This window comes from Ananas comosus, linkage group 8 (assembly GCF_001540865.1).
Source record: "Ananas comosus cultivar F153 linkage group 8, ASM154086v1, whole genome shotgun sequence".
Classification (NCBI taxonomy): Eukaryota; Viridiplantae; Streptophyta; class Magnoliopsida; order Poales; family Bromeliaceae; genus Ananas; species Ananas comosus.
In genome coordinates, this window is record NC_033628.1 from 12158038 (window position 1) to 12164632 (window position 6595).

Sequence of the window (6595 nt, forward strand, 5' to 3'; positions counted from 1 at the left end):
CATGTTAATTAAAGTACTTTAATTTACTATAATAACAATCATTTCCCGTCCAACTTAACTAAAATTACGAGGCCAAGCAAACATGTGCAACAAGCTACATCAGTGGATAAAATATGATCACGGCGCATCAGTTGATTACTTAAACTAGTAATAAACGAAACACGCAAATTGTGCCATTCACAATCATTTTCAATAATCTCCACTTTATCGCTGTATTTATATAGGCTAATGCTACTATCCTATTAATAGGATAGGAGCACTTGTCCTATCAAGTTGCTCTTGATGATCGAGATTCCGAATCGATGATCGGAGCTGTTGAAGTTGATCTAGAGTATTTGAAATATCTAGAAACTAAATTTCATAAATTTTAAAAATTATTTATATGGTGATCAAAGTGTCGTAAAATCGACAATTTTTGACGGCCTATATGAGCCGTTTGCTTGTTTAACGATGTAAAGCAATCCAAATTGCTTGAATTTTTGATAGAAAATTTTTTATACTATTTAGATAATGTTTGATAACTCTGATTGTGAATTGAGAAAGTCTAACCTCTATTTTAAGAAGGCTATTCATTTATGACTGTTCATTTTTCAACTCTTAGGATGAACTTGATAATGATTTTTAAATATTACAAAATTTGGTTTCTAAACATTTCTAATTTTGTAGATCAATTTTAATGGTGCCGATTATTAATTTGAAGTTCCGATCATTCAAAACGACTTGATAGGACAAGTGCTCCTATCCTATTAATAGGATAGTAGCCGGACTCATACATATACATATATAGAGTCCAGCTACTATATTTTTATGAGTATTTATTTTTTTATACTCATAAGTTTCGGCCCTTAAATTTATTTTATTAATCATTTTCACCCGTTAGATCATACTATTCAACCAACTACCCACTCAACCCTAAGGGACCACTATCATTCTAAGTTGGGGCCACAATCATCCTAGCCACACATCCCATCAATCAACGGTTAAAAATTTATCAGTACAAGGGGGTCTATACTCATAAGAGTATAGTAGCCCCAGCCTATATATATATATATATGTTGGAGAGAAATTGGGTGTCTCAATTTTTCTTCTCTTTGAATTTTTCTTCAATATCTCTTCCTTTTTTATTTTAACCATCCATCAAACTTGATGGGTGGTTAGAAAGTTAGGAGCACAAGCGCTGTTGTGCTCCTAATAGCACAGTAGCCCTTCTCTCTCTCTCTCTCTCTCTCTATATATATATAGAGAGTTGAACTAGAATACTATCGGTAGTAAAAGAACCGTTTTACTACTGATTTGTTTTCGATAATAGAGCTTTCAAATTGACGATCGGCTTCGTTAAATATGATCTAAACCATTTAAACTATCTAGAAATCAAATTTCACGCACTTTTGATATTGTTCTTTTATTCATCAAGTGAACAGAAAAATAAATGGCTGAAAATGAATACTCTTTAAAAAACGATGATAGGAGTCTTGTAATCAAGATCAAGAGTATAGATCTTGTTTCAAATAGTTTCAAAATTTTCTAACAAAAATTCAATTGATTTGGATATCTTTACGCCGTTAAATGAGAAAACGCCTCTTACCGACCATTAAAAATACAATTTTTAAAACCCTTTGATCATTAGGCAAATAATGTCGAAAAGATTTGAAATTTGATTTCTAAACACTTCAAGTGGTATAGATCATATTCAACGGAGCCGATCGTCAATTTGAAAGCTCTATCATCGAAAACAAATCGGTAGTAAAACGGCTCGTTTACTACCGATAGTATTCTAGCAAAACTCTATATATATATTATAGAGTAAGGCTACGATGCTATTGGAAGCACGGAGCCTTCCGTGCTTCCAGCTCGTTTTCGATGTTGCGACTTTCGAATCGTCGATCGGCTTCGTTAAACTTAATCTAGAGTATTTGAAGTATCTAGAAAATAAACTATGCGATTTTTCGATATTATTTATCTAGTGAACGAAGGGGCTCAAAATCAACGGCTGAAAATAAAAATCTTACAAAATATGATAATATGACATTAAAATTTTAGATCAAAGATATTGATCTTGTTTTATATAGTATAAAGAATTTTCTATCAAAATTTCACCTGATTTGAATATTTCTATACCTAAACTTGCAAACGGCTCACTACGGCCGTTAAAATTATTGATTTTGAGCCCCTTCGATCACTAGGCAAATGATATCGAAAAATCATAATATTTATTTTCTAGATACTTGAAATACTCTAGATCAAATTTAACGGAGTCAATCGACAATTCGGAAGTCGCAACATCGAAAACGAGCTAGAAGCACGGAAGGTTCTGTACTTCTGATAGCATAGTAGCCTCACATTATATATATATATATATATATGTATATATATATGTATATATAGTATATATATTATATATATATATATATATATATATAATATAATTATATATATAATAATATATATAATATTATATTATATATATATATATATTTGATATATGTATATAATATATATATGTCAGTATATAAATACATATAATATATACCCTACATACATAATATACATACATATACATATATATACATACCATACACATATATACATACATAACACATATTACATACAATATTACATATATAACATAGATATCATATATACAAATAATACATATACAATATATATAGTATATACATATAGATTACATACAATATAATATATATACATACATTACATACATACATACATATATTAATATATATATATATTATAATATCAACATCACAACATCCATATATATAATTATACATCATACATACATATATACTATATTATATATACATACAATACATACATATATATTATAGATATTATATTATATATATACATACATATATATAATACATATATATAAACATAATATAATAGCTATATATACATAACATAATATATATTCAATATACAATACATATATATAGTATAGCATAATATATATATATATATATAACAACATATACATATTATAGATATAATCACATACATATACAATACAAATATAATTACATACATAGAAGTGCGTCTGGTATATCTGAAGCATGGAGCGCTCCCGTGCTTCCAAGTTTTTTCGGTTCGCATTTCGAATCGACGATCTCGCTTCAGTTAGAACTTGATCATAGAAATTGAAAAGTATCATATAAATACAATTTGCGATTTTTTCGATACATTTGCTAGTGATATGTTATAGTTGTTTTATATTATCGATGTATATAAACACACACAGCACAGCCCACACAACATCATACAATAATATATAATATATATATCATATATATATACTATATATATAATACATATAATACATAATATATAGATAACATACATATATACTACATAACATATATATTTATAGCATACATTATAACATACATATATAATATATATCATACATGATATATAAATACATATATTACATATCATACATGTATATATATATACATATATACATACTATATAATATCATATATACATACATATATATATATATATATATATACATATATACATACATATATATATATACATATATACATACATATATATATATATATATACATATATACATACATATATACATACATATATATATATATATATATATATATATATATATAGCTAATCTTTTAACACTGGTTTCATGCGTGTAAGATTTACACCAAATGATGTGGTCATGAAAGCGGTAACAAGCCGTGCATATACTGCCCCCTATACGACGCCACGAAAACTCGTAAGTGATCAACAGGATCGAATTAAACCACTCACGATGGTGTCACTCGATGTCGCCGCGTGCTCCACTCCGATCGCCTCCGACGCCGGCGACGGCACACCAAACGTTCGCCCCTGCCCCGGAAGAGAGTGCTCAGGAAAGCTCTCCATGTAATTAGGCGGCGGCAGCGGTTGAGGAGGCGGCGGTGGTGGCTCTTCCAGTGTCGTATCATTCAAGAGCCACAGGAGCACGTCGTCGTGGCCGAAGAGCTGGAACTCGTGCGGCTCGGGGAACATCTGGATCATGCAGTGGGGGCATGATTGATCGCGTGCGCCGTCACGACGACATGCGTCGCAACCAGAAGAGATTGACATTTAATCAGTTAGTCAGTTTTGCAAATGTAGCAGCTAAACTTAGAGAGCGGCCGGGGGAGGTCGGGTGGAGGGCCGTGGTGTATGTTGTTGTGCAGTGTGTGAGTGTCGAGAGGTCACATACATATTCACATATATTTATATGTATATACATACATGTTAACGGGGCCAATGCTGGGCGAGGAAGGGACGTGAACAGACGATGGTCCATCTACGGACATGTGTACAACTTGGAGGCATCTTAAAAAGATCTGATATGTACATACAAGGAATTGTTTGGCTGCTTTGAACGGCAGGTTCCTAGCATAAAATTTCGTACGCTACAATATTGATCGTTGCTGGCGTGGAAACATTATTATTGTATTATAGTGGTTTTCTAGGGTTAAGTGGGTGGTTGGTTGAATAATATGATCTAGCAGATAAAAATAGTAAAGAAAAATAGATTTAACGACGAAAAATTTGGTTGCACTAAATACTTGGTGTTATCGCCGAACTCTACATATTGTATCATAATGTATTTTGTAATACTAATTATTATATATTCTATCAATCATTTAGTATACTTTATGGTGTATGAAATATTAGTATATGTCAGGTGTATGAAAAAATTTCTTCTTTTTTTTGAAATTGTGAAGAAAAGATTCTCAAAGAGTTAGGGCAACAACCAATAAGAGCTTGTCACGTATCTAATAAAAATTTTAGACACATCAATTGCACCATAAATTGACTATTAAATACACATCAAAGATAATTTTCTATAGTAAAAAAAATTATTTAAATATTTTTTATTATATATAGTATATTATATTTTATTTTTTAATACTAATTATCAGATATTTTATCAATTATCTAATACTTTTGCACAAGTAAATTTTTTTTCTCTTTCTTGAATTATGAGTGCGCTCTGTTAAGCATTCTCTACACCGGGTATATATAATTACATACACTACATACTTAAATCTTTAATAGAGATTTTAAAATTTAATTCAGTAAATATATTTAAATTATTAGAATTTGTCAATCAGATATGTTTAATTAAAATTTGATATTAAAAAATTAGTCCTCTAATATAAATTGGGGTATATAGTATGTTAATATACACTAGATGCGTGTATTTGAAATATCATATGCATGTTTTTAATATAAATTGGGGTGTAATATCTCTCATTGTAAATATTTAATCACACTCCCTTTTAATTAAATGTGTAAATTTTTTAAGTAAATTAAGTGGATATACTAATCAAAATATTCATGCATCCAAATGGGGTCTTAGTTAGATAGGGTCCACCCTTCGGCAAAGCCTAAATATTTGTTCGAGGTTAAAGCATTTTAGTGTGTAAAATTCTCTCTTGATTGGATTGTTCTCGACTGCAGGCTTGTAGTTTTAACAGGTTGTTAGTTTGATATAATTATGCTGGAATAATAATCCAAATTTAATTAAAATATACTTACTGATAAGTTTAAGTCTTTCATTTGATTATGGTTATGATTATGATTTATAGTTATCTAAAGCAAAAGTTGGATTTATCATTTGTTATGATTTGATCAGCATAGATTTGTTGCCCATAATGTAATTAATTACTTTTTATTAATAAAGTATTAGTTTAATTATCTTATTTCTCCTCCAATATCTCTTATTCTTTATATTATTTTATTTTATTTTAGATCTTGCGTTATAATCGGTATCAGTATAAATACCAGTTTCAATAATTGGTATTAGAGCAAATCACGCTTCCAACAAATTATAAATATAGTGTAAATAAAAATGCATGTATTTGAAGATGCGACAGTTATATATTGGTATTAATGCATTTAGCGGTATGTATTGAAAAATAATACTAGTATGTATATATATATATATAACTTCATTGTTTGGTTTCTCTTAGTTGAGAATTGCATTTAGAGATTTTGTTGGTTGTATTTATAAGATTATCTTTAAAAATAAAAATTTATTTATTTTTGGCTTAAGGTATGAGTGGATCGACGGATATGATTATTCTTCTAAAACAAATATATTTCCAACTAGGTCCGAATACAAATTCTAGATAAATAGTTCCGTCCCCCACTTATATGCGCACAAAAAATAGTTGATATTATGTATATGTTGGTACTTGGTACTCCATATTTATAGGATTTAAAGTTTAGAATTTAGTATTTAATTATGAGTTCGGCTACAATACTACCGATAGCACTAAATACTTGGTGCTATTAAATTTTTCGCCATTAGATGATCATTTTCACCTGTTAAATTATATTATTCAACCAACCACCCACTCAATTCTAAGAAACTACTATCATCTTAATCGCATAGCCCTCCATCTAAGGACCGAAAACCTGATAGCACCAATAACTTGGTGCTATTAATAATATTCTAGCATAATTCATGATATATATATAATATAAAATATTTAAATAATTTATTGTACTATAAAATTTTATTGTCGATACATATTTAAAATTGGTCTACGGCGTACTGGGT